The following is a 22,896-nucleotide window of genomic DNA, read 5'->3' as shown; positions in this document are numbered from 1 at the left end:
TGCGGTGAGACGCATGTTTTAATTGGGAAAAATTAGTCGAACAATCGGTTCCAAATCGGCTATGGGAATAATTTATAGCTGCCGCGGCAAAACCAACCTTACGTTCGCATTGTTCTATTAGAACGGTCGTGCTCTAGGCTTCAATCATATTTCCTGGGTACATGAACCCTTGAACGGATCCTCCGGTTCTAGCCAGATTCTTGCGTACACGTAAGCGGCGATTTGAATTCTGGCCAGCACGGAGCAGAACGCGTTTTTACACGGCTCATTATACCACTTCCACCGGTGTACTCGTGCACCGTCTCCGGTGCTGTCCAAAATCGATGTCCAGTTTCTCATGTGAGCTTCCCTGAAAATCTGGAACAAATGAACCAATCCCTTTGGAATTTCAGTTTCTGTCCCGTCGGAAAATCCTTTCTATATCGCATTCCTTTCGCACGTGAACGGGTTCAAGTCCACCTCCAACATCGTTCAACGTTCGACATCTTTCGTTTTCCGTCCATCCTCTTCCGTCAGGGCGCTGCTTCAAACGCCACTACACACTTCAAAATGAGTGGAAATTAGCGTGGAACGCACCATCGGCGCATCGGTACGAGGTACTGCGGTGCGTTCTAGGAGGTGTTATTATTGATAATTCACCGGTTTCTGTTTCTTCCCACTCCTGTCCCATCCCGTCGACGAATGGCAAACGTTCGAGATTTCTTTCTATTTAATTTGATGAGTCGTGAATCCGTGCCAATCGTTGGCCTAATGAAGGGAACGGAAAACGACCCAACCTTACCGGGCCCTAGCATTGTGGTTCAAGTGGGTGTGCTTGGGAGAATTGCTAATTATCGCTACTGTGCGGGCTGCCGAAGCATAATTTCTATGATTGGTCCCCTACGTCAAGATGACCCCGGCGTCGGTTTGTCAGTCGGGTTGGTACTGTTGAAGTAAAGAAAAGAAGACTGTCATCGATCGTAATTCGTCAAAAAAAAAAAAATAGTTTCCGATGAACCGTACTGGATTCTGTTGAGCTCTTCTCGTTCGCATTTTCCTTGGCAGATGGGCAGCAATCCTTGAATGAAAATGATTGACTACCTCAAGGCTCAATTATTAGACAACCAAACTACCGAGCATGCTACCGAACAAAGGCTATTGCTGACAGAGGCAGAACATGGGAGGGAAAGGAACTAATTAAAACTTAATGAAATCATAACTCGCCGATCGGTTCACGAAAGATTGTTGTTAATAAATAATAACACAGATCAGTGAGCCGAGGATGGAAGCGGCAGAGCGGTGAACCGATTCGTGGTCGGATCGGGTTCGAATGCGAAGCGTCTTCCTTTACTGCAGCGCCGCCGAGGTGATGATGAAATTGAGGAGATAAATCTTTCAACAACCAACCACCAAATGACTGTCCGAGCCTTCGCACTAAGGGCTCGGAGGAATTCGATCTGGTTGGAAACACAACAGGAAACGGGCCTTTAGGGGAAACATTGAAAAGAAATTAAATGTAAGCAAATACTCTTATAAAATAAACGATCCGAGTGCCTGCCGAGGTGTGGATTGAGTAGTAGCGGAAGAAGGTGATGGAAAAACATACTCCCTTACAGACCTGTGCCAGGGTACATGTCGTGTGTCAATGTATGAAACGAGAAGCCATAATTTTTGCGCAAAGATCGAATATCCTTTCGGCGCCTGTTACAGAGATGGACCTGAGGTCAGCGCGATCGAGTTGTTCGCACCTGGTCAACAGGATGAACCTTTTATGGAATGAATAATATATATTTGAATAAAGTGATATTTTGCAAAAAACTTCACTAATTGATGCTTTTATCAATTCTAGAAATATTTCTAGTTATAATAGTTGATCTTGTTTTTTGTACTATTTAAATACTCTTAAATGTCCCAAGTAGTTCCTTAGTAGTAGTTTGAAGTGCAGCACCTCTGAAATATGAGATGAAATTACAGGATCATTTAAGAAATAACGGTTCCTGTGATTTCCATCGCAACACCTGAATAGGGCGAATTTCACACTTCTCACGATGACGCTGTCCCGCCAGTGCATGCCATTTATACGCAGTTTGACGAAGAACGAGTCGTTAGAGCCTTGCATACCTAAAATGGCTGCTCAGTTTGCAGAAGGCAGCCCACAAAATCAAAACTTCAGAACGGCACACCGTCCGCGATTGATTGGCTACAACAACATTGTACAACCAGCTATGATCCGTGTAATGCGCACCTTTCCCGTTCAACACCAACAACAGACAACGGGACGGAGAACATAAAAAGCCATCTCTGTCGAGCAAAATAAATAATCCTTCTGCATCAACCGTGCTACTACGGAACACGACCATCCACACAACCCTCGCTGTGTGTTAAAGCACCGCATCAACATCATCAACAACAACAGGACAGGGTAAGCACAAAAAAAAATGCATCCAGATCGCGCCAGTTGCAAACTCAGACACGTTCTTCGCCGCCAGTTCGCACCGATTGGGAGCGTTTGAAGATTTATTGTAAAACAAAACGCATTCGCACGTCCATTGCACGTTTCTTTACACCCATCATCGTCTTAGTCGTCGTCGTCGTCCTCGCCGTCATCATTGCCGCCGGTAGGGAAATGCACGAGAGCGTGGAAGAAATTATGAAAAACGACCCCAGCGTCGTTACATTGGCCGGGTTTTTTTTATTTTTTATTCTCTTGTCCCGCGCTTCGTGGAAGCAAACCGTACATCTGGGGTGGGTGCATCGAATGCGCTGAGTGCATTTCTTATTTTTGCATACATCATGCAGCGTTGCATGAGGGTGGCAGGGGGAGGCCGCGGATAGGAGGGGATGGAAGGAGTAACATATGGTAACGTGCAGCTTCCCATGGTTTTTCGGCCCGATCGCTTTCAATCACGAATTGAACATTAAAGGTAGCCAGCGTACCACTAATCGATCGACTACTACAGGAGTGTTTAGAAGAAATTATGCTTCGATGGGATCGTGTCGGAGTGCAAACCCCAGCTTGTGGTGAAGTGTTCTGCCCTCCCTTTCTTTCCTCCCACCCACCGCGTGTCGACCTGCTTTTGTTGCGGCGGAAGATAATCGGCATTGCCCTCCAAAACCGAGTACACCGAGGGGGGGGGGGATCATCGATTGCAACAGGGTATGGGGTTAAGAGTTCGGAAATGGCGCACAACGCCGAAAAAAAAAAACAGCGGACGTAATGATTGCCATTCGGTCGTATGATCAAGCGTACCTTTCCGGTGGTGCCCTTTTGGTGGTGCCCTCCGCTTCGATTACCATTGGCTTTATTTAGGATGGCTGTAAGTTAGCTGCAATGACTCTGCTTAGAACGGCGTGGGTAATCGACTTTGGCGGGCGATAATTAGAAGCATGGCACAGCTGCATAAAGCTAGCATAAAAGCGGTCTTGGTGGTGGGTTGAGTGATTTGTGGGATTTAAATTTGGTTTTGCAACTGCCTTTCGTTCGACAGTTGGCAAACGGGTGGAGCTTTTTAATGCTTTGTTAAGGAAAAAAATCGAATGTTACGTGAAATTGAGTTTAATGAAGGGACAGTAGAAATTATATTGAGTTGGTGTGAGAAGCGATTAAGATCGATAGATGCGGTTCTCGGTTGATCTGACAGTGACGACAACTTAAAATGAGCTTACAGATGCGTAAATTTTTATCATTCTCATGACATGATCAGCAAGGATCCCTGCTAGCCTTTATCTTATTACATTATTATACTTTTATACTTTTAAGACTCTAATTATTCTACAATAACTCTATAGACATTTTAGGCAGCCCCCGGGATAATATTCCCAGGCTTTTTTTTCGAGAAGCCTGGACAGGACCTGGTATTGAATTCAGTAAAAATCGTCTCCCCGTACGCAGTATTGATTATCCAGCCATGGATGAACTGAGTCAAGGAAGTCAAAAATAATTTGCAAAGATTTCCTTAGAATATAGAACCATAGGAGAAAGAAGAACTTGGAATAAAAATAGCGATTATTATTCCTCGTTATCAGATTTAAAAATAATCATTTAATACCTCTTTGAAATACGACTATTGTACTTGAATATCTCCGCTTCGTTTGCATTAATTCCGGCCCACCATCTTTCACGTAGTCGAACCTTCTACATTCGTTTAATGAAATGAAATAAACCCAAACAACTCAAGAATGTTGACAGTCCTCTTGCAGTCTGTTGCACCGCCGATCAACATCATCATCCCGTGCTCTCCATTTCACCCAGTGGTGCATTACCCGAACTTCGGTCGGGCCTGCAATTAATTAGTGTGCTTAACTCGCACCGCACAAAACGCACAAAGCAGAACCGACCAAAAATGTGCTTACCGTCTCTCACTGACCGGCCACATGGGAGATGCAGTAATAAAAACACCTCCCAAAAAACAAAACAGGTACTGTTACAGACCCCCGAAGATGCACACGAACAGTCAGTCCGCCCCACCAAGCAAGGGACACACGAAAAGGGACTCGATTTCCACGAAATTTGTCCGCAACTCATTATTTTCCACCGGAACGGTCGCCGATCGTTTTGCTCGTGTACGTGACGTGTTGGGATATGGTCATTAATTTTCGTTCTACAAACACTGCGTACCTCGTCAAAGGGACTGGCCACAAGATCCAGGGATATCCTGCTTGGAGACGTTAATTTTTGCCATTCCGTTCCCGGGTGCCCGTCTGTGTGCTTGGGTGAAATTTGACAATTGTTTTGATCCTAATCTCGAAAATGAAACACGTTTCTCCCGAGTGCTTTGCGCTGGTCCAAAGGTGCTCAACGACGGTTCTGTTGCTTGGAGCTTAACGTTTACGTGTTAAAGGGAAGTTCTGTTCTGTGTTTTTTAAGGGGGGACTTGCCTTTAAGTTTCGTTCGGGTCGGGGTGCATTCCTGGTCAGGTTGAGCAGCACACGTTGCGGATGGCGATCTGCTTAGCCTGCAACGAAAACCTCATACTGTGCAATGCCACCGTAGATGAGAAACAGACGCCACACACTGCCCGTTAAAGTCCGGGTCGTTCGGTCCGGAAACGGCACCGTTCCTACCGGACTGACCCTAACCACTGTTGTTGCATTCATCATGTCTTCGTTCCCGCCTTCCCTTTCACCGTTTTCAACCCGGCGTGGAGGTACATGTGTGTATGGGGAGTGATGTATGTAAAAACTTTATTACACAAATTTTTATACACTCCCAAAGGAAAAGTGTAATTGCTTGTTATCTACCGTTTCTACAGTTCCTTTCCCCCAAAGCTCGTGTTTTTGCTCGACTGCAGCGACTGCATCGGTGAACTGCAGGTTGCTGGATTGCGACCGAGATCGAGATCGACCTGGCTGGCTGGCTGACTGTTGGGATAAGTCCAGCCCCAACCGAGGCTGCTGGCCCTCAGTAGGTCTGCTGGTGTGTTGGTAGAGTTATTATTAAAATTATACGTTCAGTGGATGCATTTTCAGCGCAGAAGGTTCCACAGCGATTCGTTTTAGAGCGAGGCGCACGCGAAGTTTTGCACCCTCGCTGCCTGTTCGGGCTTGCAGATCGCATCATAATGAACGCTCGCGAGCCGATCGATCGTTTGAAGGCTTTCGGAAGGGTTTTTTTTTTTTGTTTTGTTTTTGCTCCGCCATTCCTGGTGGATCCTGGCTCCCATTCCTTGCTACAATGGAGCGGAGCGAGTGAGAGAGAAAGAAAAAGCGACACCAATTCACATCCCTGCCAATCCATTGCCAGCCCCGTCGAGGATCTGCTTGGTACAAATGAAATCTTTCAATAATCCGATTAAAATATAATAATCATACTTCGACGCGGTGCTGCTTCGTGATCGCTTCTTTCCCGCTTCCCGCAACTACTCGCTTTCTCGCGTGCAACGAGCTAAAGGTTGCAGTTCTGCACCCTCACAATCGTTGAGGGTGATCCACGGGGCCTCCCTCGTACCGCTTCCTTTTTTTCCGTCGTGCGTCGTTCGACACCACCCAAACGATTATAAACTGACCGCCCTGGATCTCTACTGCATCGGTCTGTACGACTGCAGCTTGCACGTTGCGACGAACAGTGGACATGAAGAAATAAATGACGAAGTGTTAGTATAATAAAGTAATTTATGAATTTCGATAGTTAAGAAAGTTGTCTTCAAATAGTTTAATATTTCAACCCAATTGATTTAAAATTGATTTAGTTATTTAAAAAAAATATGATGAATACCCCTTGGGTCTTCTCATTTCAAGTAAAACTCGATATATAATATAAATTTCGATTCTATACCATTTTTAACATAGATCTTTATGCATTACTTAGTATCAAAGATCCCAGAAAGTACAAAAGTTGTTCAACAATTTGTCCTTCACTACCCCACCATGCACAGGAAGCATCCTATTTTTGCTCTGGGCATACCATTTCGGCCTTTTACCCCGGTGTGTATATATGTGTGTATGATCGACGGCCTCCACTCGGTTTGCACCTGGGTTGCAACTTGCACACGATGCTCACACCCCACGGCGGGACCTTTACTAGAAATGCATCGAGCACCAGCACTCGGAGTCATTGGAATCTTGTTCGATCGATTCCATTACTGTTCACTGTTGCTGCTGCTGTTGCTGCTGCCGTTTCGGTGCGGTTGGGCCACGGTTTTGATGATGTTGTTGCTGAGAAGAGGTCTAGTTCTGTTATTTATGATCTCTTTGCGCGAGGGCAGCCGTGGCTCTTTTTTTTTTCTTGTTTTCGTTTTGCTAAGTGTAATTCTGCTGTTTTTTTTTTTCTTCTCCCGCTGCTGCCTCTCGACTTCTTCGCACCGGTCGAGACAGAACTAATGAAATATCACGTAAAAAGTGAACTGTTTTCCTGTTTGCCAATTTCGTTCGGGTGTGTTCGCTCGTGCACAGCACGTTCACCCCTTTGGGTCAACCAGTTGGAGGTGTTTTGGGGACGAAGGACGAGGAGAGTGTGAAACCGTGGACCAACCCCACCCGCTCCACTGATGATGGGCTTACACGATTCACGTCCACACCGATGTACAAAGCAAAGTCTTTATTGTACTGCTGAAACCTTGCTTCCAAGTGACATCCTACAATGAGAGGAACGAATTGTACAAGCAAGACCTACCCAACGGCTTGTTGCAATGTCAGTGCGGGCTGGGCCATGATTTTTTGGACCTTTCACTTTCGATGTGATCGAATGTAGTTGAAGTTTTGAACTGTATTGTGTGATTGACACACACACACACAAAACTGCTTGAGAATCTACCCCAAAAGTAGCGCAACGATGACAGCTGCAGGACATACGATTGCCGCTACAAACTCGCCCTGCTTTTACATGCTTTTACTTTCACACATCCCTGTCAGGATGTGTCTTCCTTCTCTATCTATCTCTATATATTCGTCTCTTTCTTGATAATATCTCACTGATAAGACAGTTCTTCATATTATACCAACGGACACGCACACTATCTTGTTCAATAGTCGATTAAATAAAAACGGAAAGTTCGGCCCGATTTTCTACTTTCGGAAACTGGCCATATGATCGTAATCGCAACTTTTATTGTATAAAAAGCAACACCCATCACTCCCACCTATCAGAAGGTGTTCCAGTTTTATTACAGCTCGCCCTAGGTCCGTTCTCCAGCGAAAAACAAACCCCACCAAGCATAATAAAAAAGCCCATCAAAACAACCGAAAATCCATGAAAATATATGTACACCACCTTGAAAGACCCATTTTAAAGCCCTGCAACACTGCACGGCGCATCCGATCGTAGGGTGAAGCGGGTCTTAAGTAGAGAATCGTTAAAAATGAGGAAAACAGGCCGTTTAAGCTTCTTTTTTTCTTAATTTTGTACTTGAGTACCCTTACCCCCGCTGCTAGCAGCAACGAGGCAACGAAGTTATTAGCAGCGAATGCAAATTGAGGCTCAACCAACGGTGAGAAAACCACCCGGGAAGGATTCTCGATGCAGAACGACCCCACACACGCACAGGAACGCGAAGTTAGTTTATTCGTCCCTTTTTCCCCCACTTTTTTGTCTGCAGGCAGCTTGGAGTTAGCCATCTGGGGGGAGGGGAAGGGAAGGGAAGATGGTAGAATCGTGCGGAAGGTCAGTGGCCAAATGAGGATTATAAATCCCGATCGTCTGGGGTGGTGGGCTGTCGAAAGAGCAGCACCCTTTTTTTTATTCGTGGTGCATTTGTTGTGGGTTTTCAGCCCAGATCAGCCTTTTTTCGTTGTTGCTGTTGCATTATTACCAATTCCTTTCCCTTCTATTTGCTCCAGTTGCGGGCGAAATGCTCGGACGATGGGGCGCGCCACGTAATGAGCCGGTTTCCCGCAGTGATCGGCACGCTTATCATTCACCGATCACGACCACGGTGACGTACGCGAGGGCACCACGGCACACTCGTACTGCGTCGAAAAAAAAAAAACATTGGGAAAGGATGGTACGCAATGGCCAGCAGCGTAGAGAAACAAATTCATTAATTCCACAATTAATGTAATGCAGTTGGCATCCTGTCGCGCCGGTGCTCGGGTGTGCGTGTGTCCTGCTGCACCATGAAACGGACCGACGGCAAAATAGAAGTCGATTCTCCGGTTCCAGCTGCCCTTCTTCCATCGGCTGCACGGTGTTGGTACGTCAGGTGCACAGCCTTGGAAGAAGCGCAGTTGATGCATCATGCCAGTTAGACGAGGCGCTGGTGGTAGTAGCGATAAGGCGGCATCGACACAAAATACTAATTAGGTGCAGCAGAATCGATCGGTCGCAGCACACACATTCCGTCCCAAACTGTCTTACGATTTTCACTCGAGGCACACAGTTTTCTTCTCTATCAGCGATTGTTTCACTCTCCGATTGATTCCACCGTCGAAGCCGGAAATGCAACGGAATGCACAAAACACAAAACAAGTGTAGTTGCAAGCAGGAAAAATCGAAGCCAGTGCTATCACGGCACAAATGCCAATCGGACTCGTCGTGCAACGCGAATCGACTGCCAAACCGACCAGATCCCGTACCCAGAAGGTACGCTGATGATAACGATCTTCGATCAATCATTTCGATTCCGATTTGCCGTGTTTCGTTCTTGCAGAAAACGCGTCGTTCGTGCTACCCGGCCCGTCCACGTTACCGTCCCGGCTTCGGTTCTGACATCCTGAGCTGAACCGTCCCGGATGGAAGAAAAAGGCGGCAGACGCATTCACAAATGTATGTTAATTAATTCGATTGCATGAAAATCATTAATGTCTCTTTAATATGGTTAATAATAATCATTTAATAACAATCCGATTCCGCGCTTAATTTGGTGCAGAGTGGTGGTCGCACGTTTGCATTTGTGCCGAACGAACTCCTCGTAGCTGGACGGTGAAGTCAAGTCCTGGCGTCACGAATGTAAATTTTTCCTTTAATGTACAGCATTCATAAAACGTTTGGTACGAAAATGAATACCTTTTCAAATGTCTTTTTCGTTCTGAGTGCGTGCCACATCTAACTGTTGCAAGCTGTTCGAGTGTCTGTTTGATTCGAGTTTTACAAGCGAGTTTTGCTCCGTTTGTAAGTTAGTGTAGTTGGTGTATAATCGCTAGGAAAACGCAATGGGCGGAAGACTCAGAAAATGGTGGTTCCGGATGCATCTTCTTCGTTGAGTATGTGTGTGATGAAACCTGTTTAGGGAAGGACCGGATGCTTGTTCGTTCGAGTACTGATTTGTACAATGTCTAGGGTCGCGCTCTTTTTCTTTTCCCATTGGTGAATAAAAATTTAAAATGCTTTCGAAGCAATATTTAGACAAAACTGTTGGCTTAAATTGCAGTTTCATGCTTCACAAACTGCGAGTAAAATATTATGAAAACATCTTCACATCCAACCATCTTCCCCGATCCTGCCCGGCTGATAAATCTCACGTCCTAGGCCAAGAAACAAGCACTTTACAGGTGTCTAGTCAAGCTGAGCTAAACGGTCGCCCACCGGACCCAACTTAACCATGCTCAGACAGAAGGGTCTGTATGTGGTAAGACGAGAGCATCCCATCAACGAAGACAGTGACGACAACGATTGCAACTGCATCATCCGCAAGGCAAATCAAAGCAACAAGTAACGACAACCAGCTACGAAACAAAACACAGAAAAAACAGCCGCAACTGCACAAAAACTGCATCATATACTCGCTGATGCAGGTCCAGCCCGGACCGTACCAGAAAAAAAAACAAGAAAAAGAAACAACGAAAAAATCAACAACACGCAACAAGAACGCTGCCGGCAAGGTAGGCCAGTTTTCCACCGTGCACGCAGTTTCGTTCCGTCCATCGCGATCACAGATGGTGGCCACGCGAAATGGGTTCACAAGAATCGTGCGGAAGGTGCAGAGACTGGGGCACGTTCGTTGCCGCAAGGAGTCGAGCAGTCGAACACTCGGAACCGGCCGTTCGTGATCACTACTGCCGTCCACTAGTGGTGGTTGGATTTACGGATGAATATAATGCAGGAATTCGCTGCCACTCGTTCCTTCCATTCATGCTGCGGTCACTGCAGAATCTGAAGCGGCCTGGGCGGGTTGTGGTATTTAGTACAATGACAATGTTCTCTATTGCGTAATAGCTACACGATCGACCGATTGTCACATGTTACGCGTGTGAACGTACCGGTCGATCACAGAAAGGATCGCCACACTGGCCAGCGGTGCTATTCTCCGGTGGATTGATTTGTGCAGAGATGTATCGTTAACTAAACAGGAACAAAAAAGAATTAATAACTTCAAACGTTCGTGCCTCCGGCAGGAAGATGCACCGCATTCCAAATTATTACTGAAATGTTGAGCAATATTTTACAATCAGCCGTCGAGCGAGCGGCATCGATCGATTCCTCGTCGCTATTATGATTGCCCATTGCAACTTGTGCTTGGCAGCCCGATGAAGTTACTATGTTGTTGGTTATTCGCTTACACTGTTTGCATGTTATTTCTTTACCGTCCAGCTGAACGGCACAGAACAAAACGAACGGCGAAAACAGGCGCGAGAATATCGACATTTTTTAAAGCCTCCGCCCAACGCTCCACAAAAAAGGAGATCAAAATATTGCATAAAAACACACACACAAACACACACCTTCAAGGAAATAATCCTCCCTCGAACGGGTTAAAGCATAACCGTACGGTCGGTGGCACTTCTTCGCACGGGGTTGCAAACGTCGTCTTCTTAACGAGCGAGGCGTCGTGCAGCGTGTCTTCATTTTTCGGCAGACGTATAGGGGATGCACATGTTTTACGGTGTCGAACGAATGCAACTGCATCGCAAGCAAGCAAGAGCAGAAGAAAGGAAGCAAATATACACACACACACACATACCGTACACCGAAAAACCCATTTCCCATGCACACCCCCTTCTGAGCGAAAGCGTATTTTAGAATCATCATCGCTTCTGATGAGCTTTTATAGCGTTTATGATTTTAATTTATTTTAGAACCGTTCGAAACCCGCTCGCCGAGGGTCTTTTCGCTTTTGGCTGTGGGCTGTACGAAGGATCATGGATCATTGATCGGATCGGTTCGGAACTAAAAAAGAATGAAAAAATGAGAGGAATGCATCCAAAAGCACAAAAATACACCACGCTATGCATCCTCCTCATTTAACTGGTCCATTTTTCGTTTACGCTTACTTTTGGAAGGATATTGTGTGGATGCATTTACCGTGTACAGTTTACCCAGCACCCTTTCAGTGGCAATTCTTCTGCTCTGCTACAACGGAGAGTAAGAAATTTCGACTGATTACAGGCGAAAATTAATAACGCGATCATCAGTCATGTCGGAACCTTCAAGGATAGCGAATGTAAGTAAGTTCACATTCTAACAACATTGTAGCGATCGTTTTATGGTACATCCATCCAGCCACGAGTTGGATTCAAATAAAACAATACCGAAACTTTTTCGGCAACAATCGATCAAATGTGTTGTTTTTGTTGAGATTGATGAGAGCTATTTTTAAACAGTTTGTGGCTTAATTTTAGAGCCTTTTCTTTGACTGTTGCGCAGTTTGGAGCCAATTTCCGTACGAAGTACATTCGTCAGCTTTAAATCTTAAACATAACGATATCAACACGGCAGAAAGCTTGAGGAGCTGTCAAGACTAACAGCAATCTTTTCATTAAGTTTGCTTGTTTTGCACCGAACGTACGAGGCACAGGTTTTAAATACAAAACTAGACATATCATCGCGATACTCTACAGCTATCTCCTCTCAGCCCTGCCCGGTCGGATGATTACCTTGAAAGCATAATTATTGAATGGATCGTGGACGCCGTTTCATTGAAAAACGGTTCGATACGCAATCCGATTGACGTATAACAACCACGATCGGTTTCTAGCCATCTGGAGAAAATCCTTGGTCGCGTCTTGATCGCAACCAGAAACCGGATGCAGTTGCCACTTTTTTCCCGTTTCTCACCGTCTCATCTCAGCGTCGAAGGGCTGCGGCATTTGCAGTTGGAATGTAAACTGATAAAGTCCTTTTTTTTTGCGTTCCGTTTCTCTCTCGTTCTTGTTACACACTCGGCAAGGGAAGATTGGCTCCTTGCCTTGCCTTGTTGCCAACTTCACCATTTCGCCACCCCAAAACGGTAGGTCGGCAGGTTCTCGGACGCCCGATTGCCGCCGCCATCGTCGATTCGTTTATCATTCTCAAGTTCAATCGATCGTCGCCCGCCGCACATAACCCGTCGCACCGTGCTATGACGCTAGTAGTATGCAACGTTTAACAACATATACATACAATCAATCAGATTGTGATCTTGTGGAAAACCGATCGGCCGGACCAGGCCGGCTACAATTGCGCATTTCGATATCCTGTGGTGTGGAGATCCCTTTCGTTACCGTCGCCCATGGTCCAATGCAGGGCAGTGCCCTGTGTTCGCCACTTGCCCACGAGGACGAGCAGCAAAAGTAATCGCACACAAGCGTTACCCAAACACATAAACATATTGACACACACATTAATTACGGCGCAACATTCCCAGATCGGCTAGGATGGTAGCGTTTTCGCGTTGCTATAGGGAAGGATTGGGCAGTGGCAGTACCTGTGAAATCGAGCTTATCGCAACACGTTTCGGTAGATTGGCAACAGAAAACGGGGGGATACATTGGTGAGCGTGAGGATTTGGTTTGTATTTAAAATACCGTACTATTAATTACTTGTATGGGTTCTATGGGACGAAAATATAGATTGTAATTGATTAAAAATCTCGGTTCGGAAGGAGCATTTGTTGAACTCCCTAAAGAACTTCATTTACATGTTATGTGTTAGTTAAATCACAGTTTTTTTTTTAATTTTAAGGAATTTTTCGATGTTTTGAACAGCTAAAACGACTCATCGATTGCTCGTTAACTATTTATTTTAATCAAGTACCTCCTCCATCTCATCTCGCCAAATGCCACTCAATGTCCAGATAAACGGGAATCAACACTCTATAGATAGGACTCGTAATTAATCGCTTTGATAAATGTCCACCAAGGATCGTGCGAATCCAATCCAACGCCCGTCAGCAAAACCGTACCCAACCGAACCGATTCACGAAAGCACATAATTGTACTGCCACACATTCCCCTTGCTGTAGCCTTGTTGTTCGTTAGTCTGCTCTGCTGACGAGGACAACCGCCGAGGTCCTGTTTTTCGCTTATCATCCGCCAAGATCTGACTCCTTCACCGAATGCAACCGACCCCGGGCGGGCGTGTTAATAGGAACCCGAACCTGCCGACCATCCATAAAGCAATCACAAAACATCCCGAAATCGTGAAAAAGAAAATCTCGAACCGCGAAAGAAAAAAAACGGAAGCAAAATTAATGAGATGCAGTGAACCACCCCACAGGGGAGAGAAGCACGTACCCGAGAGACGCGATACAAAACCAACCGAAATTCGACCAAATTCTTTATCATACCGCTTTATCAAATCGTTATCGGCGCCGAGGATTGGAATCAGTGCAAAAACTTGCATCGCATCGCAGAGCAATCGCGGCAGCGATCGTCGGAAAGGAGGTGCCATCACCACGCCAATGCACTTTGGCCCGCCAGGAGAGTGCCCTTCGCCAAAGCCAGCCAGGCCAGTGCACCGGTTGCACCGACCCCGGGAACGGGAGAACGGGGTGCGGGCGAAAAACAGGAAAATAAAAAAACAGGACGCCCGAAAGTGACCGCATGGTGGCAGCGTGGTGGCGAGGTTAAAAAGCAGTCCGAGCTGAGCTGATCGTTCGGCTCGGGTCCGGGAGCTGGTGGCTCAGGAAAACGGGTTTCTCCTAGTGGTCTGCGTGTGAACAAAACACACACCGGTATTTATGGCCGCAGTCGGTGTATTATTTCTACCGGGACCATAAATATGTGCGCTCCTCGGCTGTAGCCGTTCCGTTCTATGAGAATCAGAATTCCGTTTGCTGAACGCTGCCCCAATGTTGAGGATGCAAGTATGCTTCCTCGGGAGCTCAATCTCAGTTTGTAGTCTCTTTCTCACTCGCTCGTTCTTGCTTCGCTATGTTGCTCCACGTCATTCTACCCTGCAGCATACAGTCCAGCTGCTGCGAACGCGAGGATCATCTGCGGCTAAATAACGTGGATCGTGGAAACGGACGAGTAAAGCAAAACTCCAAACGAGCTTCGAAGGCATGACAGGAAGAAAAAAGGAAGCAAGAAAAAAACTGTAAACGACTCAGTGGTTGGGACCCACACGATGCAATAGAAAAACTGTAGTCAACTTGATTTGATTTGATTTAACGTTTCATACAAAATAGAAGAGGTTTGGTAGACGAAAATTAGCAAACCTCAATCCGATGCCCTTTCCAAACGCTGTGCTCGATCAACCCATCTCGATCGATCGAGCAAGTCCTTCAGCGACGATCAACGATGTATGAAAGATCACCAAAAACAAAAGCTGTCGGGAACCAACTTTAATCGAGATTACTCTCTCGGTTTCTTACAAGATTATTCTCCGATCTTCATGATCGATCTTGAAGATTTTCTCTCTCGCGCATAGTCACACTCGTTGGGGAACTCAATCGTACGAAGGGGTGAGTTTTCAGTTTCGTGGTATCCAATAACTTCTCTTTGGTTTCTTCCATTCCCCTGTGAATCTTTCAGGCTCGTCATCTTGGGCACGTTCTACCACGACTCCACGCCAGATTCGAAGCCGTTCGTTTGGGGTTTGATGTTATTAAGGGGTTTATAAACGAATTAAAAGCCTTCTGCTCCGTACGCGACCTCACCGTGCTGCGAGTGAGAATCTATACTTATTGATGATTTTGCTTTCGATTCCTGGCTTTTATTGGTTTTAATTTCATTAGAACGCCGACTTTCCGTACCCTTGCCGTTGTTTCCTTTCGAAGCTATGAGTTTTTTTTTATTCCTTGTCCGCCATCTCTCTCTCTAGAATTCTTTTGTTAAAGCTGTATTTTTTTTAGGATTACTGGTGAATGTGTGTATATAGCGTTTGAGGGTTTCCGATCCTCAGGAACCGCGTCAAAGAAAGGAAAATCCAACAACGTTCCGCAGAAAGTGTTAATTTTAGTGCTACTACGCGCTATTGGGTTCGCGCCTTTAAGCTCGCACGAACGATATCGCTTCTCCATCATGCTCTCGTGATGATCCTTGATCAATGACCAAATGCTCCTGCATTTGAACTAAGACTCCAGGTGACTACTTTCCCAGCTAATCGTGTGTACAGCTCCAGTTCCACCCGAGCTGCTCTGGTATGATTGTTACAAGTTCCCCAGGGCGGCTTTGTTCGTTTGCTGTCCGGGATGTTTGGATGTCCAAAAAATTAACTTCAACCAGTACATAAGAACTCGGCAAGCTTGAAACGAAGGAGCACGTCCCGAGGTCTCGTGCAAGATCGTACACGGTGTTGCTCAGCCACTGACCGACCGACGGTAGAAAATTACGGGTTACGGGTCAAACAATTAATATTGGAAATAAATTGCGATTATACCGTATCACACCGCATAAGGCCGGCGAAGGAAAGGGATGGGAAAAAGGGCACGCTGTTTTGCTAGGTCATTTCAGTTGAAACTGAGGTATTGTAGGAGTAATATCAACTCGCTAAGAAGCGGGAGAGGCTAAGAATAACATAAAAGCAGCTTCAACGGTAGGTTCTGGATTGAGTATCGCTCTATCTGCTCTCGGAATGCAAGCTTTGCCACCATGCCACGGCTTAGCGAGGCTAATAAAAGCGTTGAAAGGTTTAGGCACGGTTGCATTTCCCACTAGCAAGCTGCATCGAGTAAAAAGCGTTGACCATGGTTACTCTCTTCTGGGTTCGTTTTCACAGCGATTGCAAGCCGATCGTAAAGGCAACTAGATTTCCTGTGGCATGATTGAGTTTACAACGGTCATTCTATTTGAACTCATTGATTAGGTGGACCCTCAAAGCTCCACCGAGCGGGTCAACTTGTACAGATGTAGAAAAATGAGCCTCGGGGAAAGGAAGGTATGTAAAATTGAACTTGTCTTGGCCCGTGAGTGTACCCAGTCAATTCTTTTTCGAAAAAACCAGGTTCCGTATGGGATGTGGGAAACGAGATTTTGGAAGGTGGTAAGTATCCGCCATCCACCAATCGGGCCCATCGAAAACATCGGCCACAGCTTCAATCACGTTTTGCGAGTGGTGGCGTTGCCGGGGACGATCTACGACACCATCGCGTTGCATCGTGTGTGCACGACCGCGGTCCGTAACCGATTGCAATTCTGCTGCACTTCTGCCGCGACAACCTGGCGATAGCCAAACCGACAGGCCGAGCGAATGAGCACAACCTTTTGCCATATGGTACCTATTGGCGCCTGTGATATTTCGATCCCGAGGCACGGGAACGTGTTGCTCCCGTAAGTACTCCTGCCTGACCGCCGATTCGAGCCCGTTCGAGCTCGCTGCACGAGATAAGAAAGACAAGTGCAACAACATTCAAGTCCTTCGATGTCATCCTCCTCCCGCCCGCGTCCTTTTTTACGCCCGCGGGCCTCCGTGTGTCGCTCCGATTCTCGTTTGTGGAATTTCGGCACGGGCAAGCGAAGATCCCAAAATCGTCGGGTCAGATCAAACTCCAATGGCGGGAGTAGGGTACGCGAACAGCCGGTATCGTCTTCCGACGTGCGGCAGGAAATGCAGAAGGACAACCAAACGAAAAACAGAACAAACCTTACCCCATGTAACGTCACAAGTGAATCGTGATGAAAATCCGATATGAATCGTGTTACACACAGCGAACATTTTCCTCCACTGCTCCATTTCACTGGCACGGTGGAATGGCTTTAGCTTTGCTTTTGGCGTTGAACTATAGACAATGAAATAGTGATTTGTTAGTGCATTGGATAATTTACATCAATATGTATCATTTTAAGAAACATTTTTATAATTTTAATCATCCATTGCACATGATACGATGGGATAGAGTTTAATTTTTACTGCTAGAAATTAGATTCTCAACTCATCGATTAGCTAATATTAATAATACGTAAGCTTCTACAACTCTACAGCATTCTACTTAAGAATGATTCCTTAAAATAATGCTTTATGCTGTCGGCCATTCCATACTACGAACATTTCTCACGAAATCCATCACACTCGCCAAACATTCCACACACAAAAAAGCATTTCCTGCTCGTTTCTGCAATTCGTTTTCTGCATCCTCATCATCGACGTTTGCCTTCCTGTTGTCGTCGTGCAACACGGCAAAAGTGTTCATCTTTTTAACCCTTATCGAACGACAAGATTGTGTCACATCTCGCATGGCCACGATTCTTCCCATTCCTTCCCATTCTATTGCTTCTCTTGCTTTAACTTTTCATTCATTCCCTCCCATCATCAGTCAAGCTTATGAGAGAGAGAGAGAAAGAGAGAGATAAAGAGAGAGGGAGAGGTGCATGGAATCATACAAAACTGGCACGGAATATTAATAACAAATATTTAGTTGTAAAATGGCACAATAGATAAAGGATGCCACCGACGATCAACACACGATCGACGGATCGTGTCTTTTCAAATCCCGCGCAGGACTCGCACTGGCGTGCGTGTTGCTCAGCGTTCGCCTTTATCCGGCATGCTCGGGGATGCGTGGTTTCACCGGGTCCGTGCATCGTGCCTCATTCAGCCCTTCGCGTACATCGTGCACAAGTGAATGGGGAAAATGGAAGAGAGTAGAGTGTGTGAGGATTCAACCCACAGCGGGAGGTCCGTGGGTGGTTCGAAGCGCGCTTTTGACTACCACAACCCACCCGAGGACCCCATGACGGCACGTTGCGATATGGGCACGAAAATAAAACTAATGTAATTACGGTGTTTAAGATTACTGTTGCCCGATATTGGCCGTCGTCTTCGCCGTTTGTCGCCCATAGACTTTGGGCAGTGGAACTTGGAAACAGTGAGGGTAAGATTAGAGCGAGTTAGTTTGAGACATTAACATGCGCCAACCAGCCCAGGAGATTCTCGCACCGGAAAGCGAAAAGACAACAGTGGAAGAAAGAGAACCCCACCACACTACTTGATCACGAGCTTAAGGTGTTGATCTTTGGACGCCGAGAGGTACCGTATCGGGATCAATTTTCGCTTATCCTAAACCTGGGGAGAAAAACATACGAAAAGGTGCGAAACTGTAGTCCCATAGAACCGATACTGTCAAAGTGGAGCGTGCATGGGGCTAGGAGTTGGTAATATCGTGCCAATGGTTCTCGCGAGGCTTATAAGTGGAGATTGGTGACTTTTCTTTGCGTGAAAATTTGCTTAAAAAATGAGAACCCTTGCGTCTAGGTTATTAGACCCTCTATTACTATGCCCCTCCATGTGCGTAGGATATTGTACTGTACAACGATAGAGATTGACCGTCCCGGGTGAAATAAATCGTCTACTTCCTCCACCTTCCTCAGCGTTATTCCCTCCTGTTCTCATTCCGAAACGTTCTGCGGCGAATTCTATGCTAGCGTTTTTGATACGGCCAGGCCCAGTTACATTCGTATCGGTTTGGGAGGAATTTTACGCGTTCGCGTTCCGTGCCGGTTATGTGTTCGAGCGGCGTCTACCACGCGAGATTTCACTTTACCACAGGCCACAGGCCCTTATGCTAATTGATGGTACGCCAAAGAGAGTGGTTCGGTTGCAGAAACAAAAGCAACAAACCAAAATAAAAAAATCGGGTGCGAAAAAAAAACGGGTCATTGGAACATCTCACGCCCGGGTCAGCGAACTCCACTTATAAGCTTCGTGCGGTATCGAGCGAATGACCCTTGCGGGTGTGTGGGGAAACTTTTGTAAAAGAATTTTCCACCAAAACCCACCCGCCCAAGAAAGCGGGTGGCAAAGAGGGTGTCACTTACGCGGTGAGCGGTTCATTTACGTCCCCACGTGTGAGATGAACGACCCGAGTGCTCGTTCCGTTACGGTCAACCGTGTATTTTCGATCCGCCAGCCCGGTAAAAGCTGAAGTCCTTGTGGGAAAGGAGAAGAAATCCGATCCAATCTCTCGTCCCCCAGTAAAGAAACGCGCCTATTAATGTAAATAAAAGTAATTGTCGAGCGAGCAACGACGGCGGTACCCGATTACACCCCGGTGAGGTGAAATATTACTTGCCCTGGTTTTTTGTGTGTTTTTAGTTCATTTTTGTCTGCACTTTTCCCCTCCTTTAGGAGCATGAATCTGTAGCAAAGATAATCGGTGTCTTTTTGCCTGTACCTTGCCCGCCAAACTTATCACAAACTACCACCTACGGTTTTCATCACCTTTCACAAATTGCCAGCGTGACGAAATTCAAAACGAACAATCAAACTCGCACATGCAGTGTGCGAGTACATTTCTGCAACGCATGCACGAGTTACACAGAAACAAGATCAGAGCACTATATGGTCACTTTCCTTCGTTTAGTCCGCGTAAATATTACTAACAGACTCTCGGTGAAATTTCGAACTTCATGTGCAAGCATGAGCTGTTGAGCCGTGGACGATCAAGTGGTACCTGATGGGTGGCGTGGATCGAACGCCGTATTATTCGAAGGTTGATTTGAATCCATACCCACCTTCCCTTCTCTTCTATGGAGGACTCCACACTCCACCGAACATCTCATGCATATTGTGTGCATCAATAAACGTTAAGAGAATGCAGTCAGGGCTGGGAAATAGATTAAAAAATCGAACCTGTTTCTTTCCCTCTTTTCCAAGCCCATTGTTGCAAGCTGTGAATATCGAATTGGAGCAGGAATATTACACACGCAACACAATTCACACATAAGCCCCGTGTACTGTCCCAGCTTGACAAAAGCCAGACAAAGCTTTCCTGACTCCTCGCCGGGTAAATCCTCGCGGAACTGTTCTGTCCATCGGCCTTTTGGGTAATCGAAATTGAACCGTTTGTACCGTTTTCTCTTCCTTACGGTGAACGGAGGAGTTATTGGAGGAATTACGATAAAGAACTCAAACACCGTAATGGAGGTACAGTCTGCGCGAGAGATTGAGCAAGAAGTAACGAAAGGAGTAAAAAAAAACCTCCTTACCATGCAGTCAATCCGAACCGCACTTGAACAGCGCTTATTGAGACTCACGCTGCAATAAAAATCACACAGATCATAATAAAATCATAATCGTAAAATTGTTTCAAAGTGTATAAAGTCCCACTGCTGGCCGCATCCCTACGCCTTGTGGTTTGGTCTGCTTACGCTTGTTTTTGTTGCTTCATTTTCCCTTTCCTTTGCCGGCTGTACCGATTGCTGGCTGGCGGTCGTACCGCGGCATTGCCGAAAATAAGCGAAAGGAACGTTTTAACCACGCCGGGTAAGGGAATTTGGGCGAAGCGTTCGATGTTTACAGTACGTTCGGCTCACCCCGTTTGCGGGCAGAAAAAGTTTATTAAACCAAGCGTAATCACGAGCCACCCATCGTGGGCCCACCGGAGTGACCAAAAGAAGAAAAGAGAAACGGAGCGCAGTACAAATACGAAAGTAGTTGCGATCCCGAATCCGCAAAAAGGTATGCAATCCCACAAACATACATGTTTTAAGGAAATTATTTCAGTTTAAGTATCGATTCCGGGGTGGAGGGAAACGATTTTTTGGCTCCAAAAATAAAGCTATCGAATGATGCACGTGATCAGTAATACGTCGTATAAATTGTTGTCTTTATTTTTGGGGTGTATTGCATTAATGCTATAATTGTGCTGATCCACTTCGTATGTAAATGCCACTTAGGGGGGTTTTTTGCAAGAAACTCCAGATCAACCAGATGCAAATGTCTCAATAGCATGACTAATGGAAAAGATAGTCCGCAAAAGTCCGCGGTTAAGTTAAGATTCCGGAATGTTTTATCATACTTTTCGTTTGACGCTTAATAAGACTTAAAGAACAGCAACACAGCACAACTCATGGGCAAATATTCCCCCACAAAAAAAAGCGAACTCAAACAAATCTCCAACCTTAACTCCAAGGAGGGCCAGCGAAAGGAACTGTTATTTTTTTCCCTACTTTTTACACGACGAAATCATTAAATACGTCTACCGCGAGGCGAAGCACCGAGGGTGAAGAAACAAAGTCCTTCGAAAGAAAGCACAAAATGAGAGTAAATGAAGTAATCGATTTTTTCGTCGCGTGGTAATGTTTGCCTCTTGTGTATGTGTTTTTTTTTTTTATTTTGTTATGTTTATACTTTTGTTTGTCCCACTCTCCATTTGGATCCGTTTTTGGTTTTCTTTACGCTACGAATATCCCGCGCTTCCTACCTGTTGTGTTGGTCGACAAATCGTCTCGGGCGAAGGAAAATCGGCCACAACCTTCCCGTAGGACACGTTTTACAAGAACTTCCTTTTTGGGGTGTGTTCTCCTTGCCGCACAGTATGTTCTGCTGGAGGGAACGACGATAAGAAGTCAGCTAGTGGCACATACACTCACAAATTACCAATTGCCGTGATTTTGCTTCCCCGATTCCCGCCATCCGAAACTCCCAACAAAAAAATAAAAACGGTTAACAGTGAGTAGTATCATCGACGGAAGGAATACACACACACACACACTCCGATGACCAAGCTTAACAAAACTACACTTCCACCACGGGGGAGAGCGAGAGCTTACAAATGCAGCAAATAAAAATCTTGCAAAACTGGATTTCGCTTCGGTCAGGATTTTTCGCTGGAAATCGTCATTCATGTCGACGATCCTTCTAGCAGGAGGTTGCAGCCTGCCCTCAGATTCGTGACAGAACGGTTTCTAGTCGCGGAACGGGAAGTGAGCAAAGGCCGGGCGGACGCAATAACGCCGATGATGCCGTTTGATGGGAAGCAATCCCGCGTTGTCTTGGCGATCCTCAAAAACCGATCATCTTGGTCGGGCAGCAGCAGCAGCAGCAGCAGCAAGCAAAACATCAACTTTGCAAGCGCTTTGAAACGTTCCGAAACGATCCTCAACCAACCCCCCCCCCCCCTCTATTTCCGCGATAGGAGGTTATCGGGCGTTTGTTTTTTCGTTTGCCGTTTTTCTGGCCCTTTTTTCCCCTAACTTTTCTTTCTCTTTTGATGAGTAGGAGGGAGAGAGGGGTTGGCGTTATCGGGCGCGTATTCCGAGCGCCGCCGTCTACGAGTTCGTGCAGTTTAATTTTGTTTTGCACTTCTTTGCGTGCAGTTGGTTGCGTTGTTTCATCTTTCTGCTTCTTTTTTTGAGGAAGATTCGATTTATTAAATGCTTACCTTTCGCCTTGAAAAGTGCATCGGAGAGGCGAACGGTGGTGATCGGCAGGGTTAGGGTAGTTTTGTGCAAAGATGATGAATCGTTCTAAAGCGATTTTCAAGCGTCCGAAACTGGATTTCCGCCGATGGTGTGCGTTTTCGGAGCGTTTGAAACACCGTTTTGATTTTGAGAAGATGTTTTTAAACATGTTTTCTTCTTTTTTTTTAAGAAAAACTCCCTTCACCTTCTAGTGCGAGCATAGGC

General features: G+C 46.0%; 4 protein-coding genes across 4 annotated transcripts in view; 3 read left to right on the top strand and 1 right to left on the bottom strand.

Moving 5' to 3' along the window:
• LOC126559071 (RNA-binding protein pno1) overlaps positions 1-22,896 on the top strand; it is a 454,598-nt gene that overhangs the window by 13,827 nt on the left and 417,875 nt on the right. The window lies entirely within an intron of this gene.
• The window catches only part of LOC126559532 (uncharacterized), a 205,016-nt gene that overhangs the window by 44,509 nt on the left and 137,611 nt on the right, over positions 1-22,896 (bottom strand). The window lies entirely within an intron of this gene.
• LOC126559236 (uncharacterized protein C14orf119) overlaps positions 1-22,896 on the top strand; it is a 261,691-nt gene that overhangs the window by 119,885 nt on the left and 118,910 nt on the right. The gene's annotated exons all lie outside the window — the stretch shown is intronic.
• Positions 3,504-22,896, top strand: part of LOC126559107 (ras-related protein Rab-1A) — a 156,361-nt gene continuing 136,968 nt past the window's right edge. Inside the window, exon 1 of the mRNA XM_050215217.1 lies at positions 3,504-3,515. The gene's annotated coding sequence lies outside the window, so the exon portion shown is untranslated. The remainder of the gene's footprint in view (positions 3,516-22,896) is intronic.

The sequence above is a fragment of the Anopheles maculipalpis genome, chromosome 2RL (assembly GCF_943734695.1).
Source record: "Anopheles maculipalpis chromosome 2RL, idAnoMacuDA_375_x, whole genome shotgun sequence".
In the NCBI taxonomy this organism is placed as follows: domain Eukaryota; kingdom Metazoa; phylum Arthropoda; class Insecta; order Diptera; family Culicidae; genus Anopheles; species Anopheles maculipalpis.
Note: the sequence above shows the minus strand (reverse complement) of the source record. Positions and strands in the feature narration are given on the sequence as shown.